Source organism: Symphalangus syndactylus, chromosome 14, assembly GCF_028878055.3.
Source record: "Symphalangus syndactylus isolate Jambi chromosome 14, NHGRI_mSymSyn1-v2.1_pri, whole genome shotgun sequence".
In the NCBI taxonomy this organism is placed as follows: domain Eukaryota; kingdom Metazoa; phylum Chordata; class Mammalia; order Primates; family Hylobatidae; genus Symphalangus; species Symphalangus syndactylus.
The window spans coordinates 21,989,405-22,000,117 of NC_072436.2; positions in this window are offsets into that span (position 1 = coordinate 21,989,405).

Sequence of the window (10,713 nt, forward strand, 5' to 3'; positions counted from 1 at the left end):
AGAGGAAGGTGATGAGACAAATGTCAATGTCTTTGATGAATGACGGATGGCGAATAGGTGGTCATTCGAGGGCAGCTTTGAGGAGGGGCAAGGGTAGAATATGTATCAAATTGATACTTTCTAAAAACATAATTCAGAATGGCCCACCACAATTCAGAATAAAACCACTGAATGAAATGAGGATCATACACAGTTTATAGAACAGTTAACCTAAACATATTTGTGTACACAACAAATGAAAATTGATATAAAATGTAAATATGATATTAATTACCAAGCCTCTCCTTGCTAGACTACAAAAACATCAAATAAACTCTAATGTTCTATAAAATGGACAGGATTTAGTTACATTTTTACCTAAAACCTAAAGAACAATTGGCAGTATAGTTCCATTTTGATGGATACATGGCCATCAAAAACATAAGCCTACACTTATCTTTCTTCCCAGTGCCATATGCTCCAGATAATCTGCTTGAAGTGAGTGATCTATCTAACTTACATAAATGAGAGGTTGAGGAAAGGTACAAAAACATGTGACTACATGTTTTCTACAATTAGGATAAATATTACTTCTTTAGAGTTCAGATAAAGGGTTGACACATTTTAAAATCCTTTTTGTTAGAATGAACTTTGCCCTATGAATATCCCAAAGCCAAATGTGCAAGTATAAGTAAAGAAGCTTGGAGACATCAAAACACCCATTTTTAAAAATTAGTAATGGGTAGTATTAACAACTATTCGGTTCATAAATGAATGCCATTTGCAATTCGTTTTTTAAAAGATATCTTAATTCCCATGTTCATTACAGTTCTATTCACAAAGGCCAAGATATGAAAGCAACATAAGTGTCTATCAACCGATGAGTCGATATAGAAAATGTGGCATATATGTATGTTTTCACTCATAAGTGGGAGCTAAATGATGAGAACTCATGAACACAAAGAAGAGAACAGACCCCGGGGCTACTTGAGAGTGAAGTGTAGGAAGACAGAGATGAGCAGAAAAAAATAATTATTAGGTAGTAGGCTTAGCATCTGGGTGATAAATCTTTACAACAAACCCCCATGATACAAGTTACCTATGTAACAAACCTGCACATGTAACTCCTGACCTAAAATAAAAGAAAATATGTTATATATATGCAATGAAATACTATTCTGCCCTAAAAAAGAAGAAAATTCTCCCATTTGTGACAACATGGATGAATCTGGAAGACATTAGGTTAAGTGAAATAAGCCAGTCACAGAAAGACAAATATCACATGATCTCAGTTATATGTGGAATCTTAAAACGTTGATCACACATAATTAGAGAGTAGAGTGGCTGTTTCTAGAGGCTGGGGTGGCTAGGGGAAAGGAGGGTTTAGGAAGATGTTGGTCAGCAAATACATATTTACAGTTAAATAGGAGCAATAAGTTTGAGGTGTATTTTACAGCACAATGACTATAGTTAATGACAATAAGTTATATTCTCAAAAAATGCTAAGACAGTGGGTGTTAAGTGTTATGCCCACAAAAAATGATAATTATGTGAGGTAATGAATTCAATTAGCTAGATTTAACTATTCCACAATGTGTAGATATACCTCAAAACATCATGTTATACACAATAAATATATATAATTTTATTATGTCAATTTAAAAAATAAATCAATGTGGAAAAAAGAAATTTATTTTCAGGAAGCATGGAAAGGAATTTGTTAGAGAGATTTTCCCCACTCTTCCTCCTAGTCCCTGTTAGAAAGCAAATCTTGAAGTGATTCTATTTATAACCAGGATGTCTCTCCCAATTTACTGTGGTTTCTGATAAATTTTTATCTTATCTCCTCGACAGTTTTATAATAGAGATGTGTTTACGCTTAATGAAATGTGTGCAATATTTCTAAAACAGAGAACTAGAGGCACACTCCAGAGCTGAGCAACACATTCTCAGCATGACAGTGACTTCCTGTAGCTTCTGTGAAAAATTATTGCTTCCTCTCAATGCCTTGTCTCTTTTTCCCAAGATGTGAAGCCTTTGTGTTCACAGTAGTCACAAAATCTAATTTATACCACTCTTTGATCTTTAAATCCAGGATACAATCCCTTGTGCTTTAAATCTGTCACTTTTCACTTGAACCTTGGGTGGGCTTTATTCATGTGAGGTGAAAAATTTTAGATTCAGGTAAAAGCTAAAAATGCATGGGAACTTGGTTTTGCCAAATCCACAGCGCGTTACAATGTCTTATTTAATATTCAATTCAGAGCCAAGTACTAGTTTACAATTTTTTTTCTGAAATAGCATAGTTTTGCAGTTTGCACTGGCTTTAATAGCCTCTTGTCATTCTGATGTTACTGAGTTACATGATTTTCTAAACACTCAAAGATTTTACCATTATGGTGACTGCCCATTTATAGCAGCATCCCCATTATATTCCAAAGAATAAATGAAAACCAGCCTGGTTCCCAGAATCTAAGCATACTTCATTAACTTAATGTTGCCTATCTAAATATATTTTATTACTGTGATATCATTCCCAAGCCTCCCTCTAGTCAATCTCCTTTCCCAACACTACGACACCAAAAAGTAGAAGAAATCCTTTGGTCGCATCCTTCCTGAATCCTATCCAATACTTTCGTAAGGGCTTTAGACATCTCATGAACTAGAGCACGTGTCAACTAGCATTAGCAAAGTTTCAGATGCACCTGTGCATTCCCAACATTTGGGCCCCAAGTTCACCAGTCACATTCGTTCCTCAACATCCAACATCCATTGTATTCGATATCTTTCACTGTATAATAAATAATCCTAAAATTAGTGAATTAGAACAACACACATTTTTTTGTTAGCAATTTTGCGTGTAAGGTATTTTGAAATGACTTAGCTGGGTCCTCTGCTCCATGGTCTTGCAATCCAATGAAGTTGGCTCAGGGGGCTACTGTCCCATCTGAAGGTTTGACTGGGGAAAGGTCTGCCTCTAAGTTTACTTCATAGTATTGGCAGAGTTTACTCAGTTCCCCTTGGGCTGTTGGACTGAGGGGCTCAGTTACTAGCTGGCTGTTGTGCAGAAGCTGCCCTCAGTTTTATGCTATGTGGGCCTCTTGAACTTGGCAGCTTGCTTCTTTTATACTGTAATCAAGGAAATGACATTCCATCATCCCTTCTGTATTCTAATGGTTAGAACCAAGTCACCCTGTCTAGTCCACACTTGAGTGAAGCATATTTACACAGGGTATGAATATAAGAAAATAGGGATCTTTAGTGACCACTTTACAGGACATTCACATTCATACAGCAAAATTAGATATTCATGAATCTTGTGTAAGATAAATAAATATGGTTCACTTCCATGAATACAATTGTGTCCTAGTAACAAGGAGTAAGAGCTCCAAGGAAGAAAGAGAATGTGACATGCCTCCTTAGGTAAGAAAATGCAAATGTTAGTCACATGGTAAGGGTTGGCTGTGTCCCCACCCAAATCTGATCTTGAATTGTAATAGTACCCATGTATCAAGGTGGGGCATTGGATTTGCATTGCTATAAAGAAATATCTGAGACTGGGTAATTTATAAAGAAAAGGGGTTTAATTGACTCATAGCTCTGCAGTAGGTACAGGAAGTATGTGCAGAAAGCATGGCTGGGGAGGCCTCAGGAAACTTACAATCATGACAGAAGGTGAAGAGGAAAAAGGCACATCTCACATGGCTGGAGCAGGAGGAAGAGAAAGCAGGAGGTCTAATACTTTTAAACAACTAGATCTCATGAGAACTCACTCACTCTCATGAGAGCAGCAAGGGGGAAATCTGCTCCCATAATCCAATCATCTTCCACCAGGCCCCTCTTCCAATATTGAGGATTACAATTAAAAGATTTCAGGGGGAGGGACACAAATCCAAACTATGTCACAGCCCTATGTGTCTCCCTTTGATGAGCGCTACAGTTCCACTTTACCCACAATGCAGACAATGCATGTAGCTACTGGTAGCATCTAAAACCACAAAACTTTGTATAAAGGGCCTCACACCTCAAATACAACTATGCAAAGCCCACAGCATCCACGGCCCCAATGTAGCACTGTTTCAGATCTCCTGGCTTTGTCTTCTAAAGTTGGTTTATACTTCGATGATGGGAAGTACGTCAGTGCTTGCAGACGAAGGAGTAAATACTGGGGTTTGAAACCCACAAATAATTACCTTGCAATAAACCAAAATCAATGTATGAAGTTTCAAACAATTTTCCACAATTGCAAAAACAATCTGACTTTCTAATGCCTGAAGGGAATGTAATAGTGTTAAAAAGTTTCTAAAAACACCTACAGCTTATTACAAAGGTCAATATCTATTGATTGATATGAGAACACTCAATATAAAATCATCACAAAACCAATGAAATAAAAATGCAAGTATAAACAGTCTTTTTGATTATAAAAAAAATCAAGATCCCTGATAAAGTTCTGTAAAGAACACATATTTTTTATAAGAACCCAAGTTAGTTCAGCAAACCAAGCCATCAGGAGTTTCTGGGTTTTATTTATATTTGTTCTTTCATTGACATTTTTTTTTTTTTTTTTGGCTACAAGTTCATCTCATGATGGGTTCAAATCTCAACGTAGACAGTTACATTGAGATTTGAACCCATCCTAGTTTTACTGTACTGTGCAGGGATGTGTGCCTGTTGAAGGTATGTTGAGGTGTATTTGGTACTCAGATGATGGAAATGCACAGATGCACTGGAAACTTGACCTGTCTAGCTGACAGGCATTGCCGGTCACAAGCTGTCTAGAGACCTTAAGAAGAATCACTTTGGGAGGCCGAGGCAGGCAGATCACCTGAGGTCAGAAGTTCGAGACCAGCCTGGCCAATATGGTGAAACCCCGTCTATACTAAAAATACAAAAATTAGCCAGGCATGGTGGCAGATGCCTTTTATCCCAGATACTCAGAAGGCTGAGGCATGAGAATTGCTTGAACCCGGGAGGCAGAGGTTGCAGTGAGCCAAGATCACACCATTGCACTCCAGCCTGAGTGATAGAGAAAAAATAAATAAATAAATAAATAAATAAATAAATAAGAAAATCTGAGGACTGGATGGGAATCATGAAGAATAACACCAAAACCTTCCTCTTGCTTTTTGTTGTGATGGGGAAAAAAAGGTTGAATAAGAAGAGGCTAGAATAAGGCATTACAATAATGAAACTTGCGTGTCCTCAGAGACTGTGGGGAACACATATTCATATGCAGAATAATGGCTGGATGCTGATAGATGGGAAAAATATAAGCAGAAAAAACGTCATGACTTAAGGTGCAGACGCAGAAAATTATGAGGCAATTTCAAAAGCTTTTGTTGTCTGGAATGGCAGGAATTTTTTTGCCTGGTGGACAGCATTGTATCCCAAAAACATAGCAAATAAAACAGTCAGTGTCCAATATAGGATAGAAAACAAATCTATGAACATTATCCATTTGTATTTTTGTGAATGCATATTGTAAAATGCAGAGATTAAATGATACAGAAATTATTTACCTCCAATAAAAGTTTAGTAGGACAAATCTCATCTCTAGGAAATAAGAAAATACAGTTAGCCCTCAGAAAAGTTGCAGTGCTATCTCTTGGAAACTAAACTGTGTCCTCTCTGGTCCTTCCCCTGTGTATCTCCAGAGCTTGATGCCTCCATGTTTTGCTTTGGTGTGAACCAAAATCACCCTTTCCCCTAAAATTACCTTTTATCCTCCTCTTCCTCATCCACTGAACTGAAATCCACTTCTTAGTGTAATATGAAGACATTTTGGGAATGTTTCATATGAAAGAGCTGGGTCAGAGACTAGACTTGGCACAGAGATCACTTAGGACTAATGACAGCAGGAAAAGAGGGCTGGGTGTACATGGGTGAAGGGACAGGAACGGATTTGGAGGCAATAATAGTGAAAAAAAGGTTCTCCTTCCCCACATGCAGAGAATACAGTACTACAATAATGTGCTATTTTTATGATGGACTTGAGCATAGCAGATTTTGGCATCTGCGGATTGTCCTGAAACCAATGCCCGGCAGATATGGAGGGCTGACTGCATTCCAAGTGAGGTTCATGAGGATTCCTAGAGCAGAAAAGAAGACAGCAAGCTTAGAGGGTGAGTTCCTCAAATTTTGGAATAGTGTATTACGTTTTTCATCTTATCTCCGGCCCCAGAAAAATGATTGGTTAGGGAAGACCTCCCTCATAGTGAAATTCCTTCATTAAAACTATCTCAAGTCAAGCAAGAGCATCCTTAAAGCTAGGAACGTGGAAATGTGAAAGAAATAAAAGAATTTTTCAATTTTCTGTAAGAGTAATCTGAGTAAATGTTAAATTTTGTTTTCTTGTTTTTGGACCTGTCAAACCTTCCAAACTATAGGTACAGAATATAAGTATCATCTGACTTACAGTAAAAGATATTCCCACAACCTACAGCTTCTAAACACAACAGGATTTTAATTAAATTCTTATGCTGGGCACTCTTGGTTCATGATGAGAGGATCTAATGAGCCTTAATGCTAAGTATTAGAAGTCGATTAGCTGCACCTACAAGTAACATTAGTGCAAGGAGTCTCAGGACTTAGAGCCTTATTTTTCTTCCTTTTTCTTTACCCAGTAGCTATTCTTACCTAGAAAAAAAAAAAGAATTAAAAAAGCTCCTGACTGTGTGCTGTTATTTAGATTTTTAAAAAGACTTTGCTTGCAACTTTCTTTAGGACATTATGTAATGTCTACAACTTTCCCAGAAGGGACATTTGAGAGTCCTTTGCCAATTTTTCAAAACTGAAAAACAAGTTAACAACAACAACAAAAATCCCTCAAAGCTTGAAACCATCAAAATGTCATCTAAAGTCTTTTACAAAAGCTGTTTCCTTCCCAGGCCCCGCATTACTTCTCTGGAATTGACACAAGAACATGTTTCTACTGTTCCTTTATTTTGCCAAGCTAAATTTTCAAAGGATGCCATCTTTTCATCTGATTTTTTAAATGCCCGTGGACCTCCAATTCCAGAATGCTTCTACAAGCTTGATATTCAGTGGCCCTGCACTACCCATGAGATAATTGCTTTCCACTTCCAGCCACCTGGGTGGCATCAAATGTCTCAGTCTTCTGAGAATCTGACCCAAGTTTCTTGGCAGGCACTAGCTGGAAATGCATTCCAACAGACTGAGAATTGCAAACTCTCAATGCCTGCAGATTGGAAGGCAGCTTTCAAGTGTTAATATTATGTCTTACAAGTATATTTCATCTCTACACTGGGGACAGGTTGCTGTCCTCAAAGTGCTCTTTATTGCCAAAGGAACCAGAAGTCCACAAGCCATGTGCTTTCCAGCTTTTCATGCGTGTTCAAAATGGTATTAAGCCTGTAACTGAAGTTAATTCAGACACAAAAATACTTTAATGTCTCCTATTTACTTGAGAAACTAAATAATTTATCATGCCAAATTTTAAAGTCATGTCTTATTTCTCCAAGTGCAATGTACCACTTACATCCTCATCAGTGAGTGCCAGTTCCAATCATGAAACTATCACTTTGTGTCAGATTAAACCTCCTGATGATAATAATTGTAAAACTTGTTATAAGGTAAGGGTAAGGGAAATATTTAAAGGAATGAAGAACAAGCGAAGCAGACAAAAACTAGATGGAACACGACCCTTGAAAGAAGGGACTCAAACGAGGCAAGTGCCATATTTACCCAAATTTCCTCCTAAGAGAAATTTCCAATATTTGCCAAGTCCGGGAATAGAGCCTAAGAAGAAAACAGCAATGTTACTGAAATTTGGGAGACAGAAGTCAAAGTTCAAGGCTTCAGTGGTGGCTGGAAATTAATTCTGGAGAGGAGGAAACCACAAAGTGTTAGCTCTAAAATCTGTACAAAAATGCCAAACAGGAAGACTCAACTGCCAATCCCAAGTGAGATTCCCTCTGCATGGAATAGCATGGATCACAGCAGTGCTAACCACTAGAAGAAGCAGCCCAAGACATCTTCTATGGGTTCAGAGCCAGGGGGCCTGTGTCAGGTACAACTGCTGAAGGACCAACAAACCACCCTAGGAAGAGCATTCCAGAGGGGAAAAAAATAAGGAGTGATTGCATATACTGGGGTTCCTCAGGTTCCTAACTGGGCAACTGCCAGGTCTTCCACCGCTGCCATGCTTGGTATTCCACAACATGTTGGAAAGGCATGCTTCCCTTTCGCAGGAATGAAGTACTGAACATCCAAATGGTCCTAGTGAGGCAGACAGCATCTCGCTAATAATGCTTTCTGGTGTCCCTTCTTTAATTCTCTTAGTCTTCCATTCCACTGTTCAAGGGCTCCATTAGTGTATGGGTGGTATAGAGCATGATAGGTTCAGCCTATGCTATGGGATTGTGCCCACTGTTATGTGTTGTGCTGTAAAGGAAGTGCCCTAGTCTGATTGGAGTCTGCTAAGGGACTCAAACATACGGTAGAGAGCTTTCTCTGAGATGACTATGGTGGCACCAGCATCCTCATGCTGTAAGGGGTTGGCAGTTTCATGTCAACAGTGTCAACTGCCATGAAGCACCAGCAGAAACCACAGCTGGGCATTAAAGTTCCAATATGATCAATCTGCCAAACCCAAGCCAGGCCTGCGCTAATATGTCCTAATTTTCCGTGCGTTGTACTGCTTGGGCTCCCTGGCAGGAATTGCAAAACTGATTGCATAGCATCCTTGGCTTCTGTGTCTTTGAAATTCATGTTCCTGGATTTGATTGCTACACATGAGGCCAACTTCCATGACCACTTTGCTGATGCACCTGTGGGTGGCCATTTCAACTTGTGCACAAGCCCCGTTGGCTGGGGAATTCCATTTGTGTTCTCATTCGAAAAGCTGGTTTTGTCATGAGCATCCACATGAGTGACAAAGATTTGTCCATTCTATGCAACAACTTGTTGCTGTAGTCCTTGTCCACACACAGGGGATTCCTTAAAAGTCCAGTCATGGCCGGGCATGGTGGCTCATGCTTGTAATCCCAGCACTTTGGGAGGGCAAGGCGGGAGGTCAGGAGATTGAGAACATCCTGGCTAACACTGTGAAACCCTGTTTCTCCTAAAAATACGAAAAAATTAGTCGGACGTGGTGGCCGGCACCTGTAGTCTCAGCTACTCGGGAGGCTGAGGCAGGAGAATGGCATGAACCTCGGAGGCAGCGCTTGCAGTAAGCTGAGACTGTGCCACTGCACTCCAGCCTGGGCGACAGAGTGAGACTCCGTCTGAAAAAAAAAAGTCCAGTCATTTAGTTGCCTATCTCCTGATCAATGGCTAGACCACTTGTCACATCCCAAGAATCCCTAGAGATGTAGTGAAGATATTTGGGAGGGGAGGCTTACACAGCCATCACCACTGCATACAATTTGGCCCACTGGATGAATTCTTCCATTTTTAGTACATTCTACTCATTTTGATTAAGAGGCAGCCATCCACTCTGAGAATAGCTCAGAGTGGAGTCTGCAGCCTTTCAGTTTCACAGAAATTAGACCACAGCTTCATCTGGATCCTCTAGGTGTTCACAGGGTTGGTTCTTTCTGAGGTTGGTGAGTGAGAATCTGTTCCATGCCTCTCCGGTGGTTTGCTGACAATCTCTGGTGTCCTTGGCTTGTAGAGCTCTGCCTTCATCTTCACATGGCTTTCTTCCTGTATATGGGTCTGTGTTCAAATTTTTCCTTTCTATAAGGACTCCAGTCATACCATATTAGGGGCCCACCCTACTCCAGTATGACCTCATCCCAACTTAACTAATTACATCTGCATCAACCCTGTTTCCAAATAAGGTCAGATTCTGAGGTACTGAGGGTTAGGACTTCAGCATATGAGTTTTGGAGGCTGTACACAGTTCAACCCCTAATAGGATCTGTCTGAGTGGGTCCGTTTGTCTCTCTCTGTCTCAAAGCAACAGTTACCAATTTATCTTTTCTCAGTAATGGTGTTATTTTGGTCTCTACTGGCTTCTCTCTTGTTTTGCTTCTAAATTTATTTCAAAGCCAGTCAGAGAAGAAGTGTGATTTCTGGGGAGGTGGGTGAGGATTTCCCTTTGGAGATCCTACAAAGGTACATAGAAGAATGTTCCACAGCCACACTTTCAGTCTCATGAATAATAAGCTTCAGAAACCTTAAAGCAATTGAGAGTGATTTGGATAGCTCGTGCTCTCTTCTTTAAGGCATAAGATTCTCCTGTTAGCCTCTCTTTCATGGTTTTGTCCTATTGCCTCAACTTCTTCCTACTGCTATTGCCTTCTTTCTGTGTGCCTCACATTCAAAAATTTTCTAGAGACTCATGAACTGAGACAGTTTCTCCATATCCAGTATGGAGTTCCCTTATTCTTCAGAGCTCTAGGGTCAAGCTTCTGTCTAAGGTCATTGGCCTTTCTCGTGTCCAGGCTACAGATGTGTGCCTTTAAGCCATGGTGCTGATGATGAGACAATGAACTGTGGTCAGAATAATAAAGCCACAGAGAAAACCACAAAGCTTATCTTATACTGGGGGTCTTTACTCAAAAGAAGGTGTTAGCATCTCAGATAGGATATTTATGGACTTGTCATTGCAAAGTTACTACACAGTAGTACATTCACTTAGCAAATGCCATTATGATGTTGAAAATAAGAAACGTATGTTTTCCTGATACTAGTAAACATTTACTGATTCTATGCTCTGAAGATCTGGTTCTTAAGACAAATGCATGAAAACCAGAAGTTAATTAG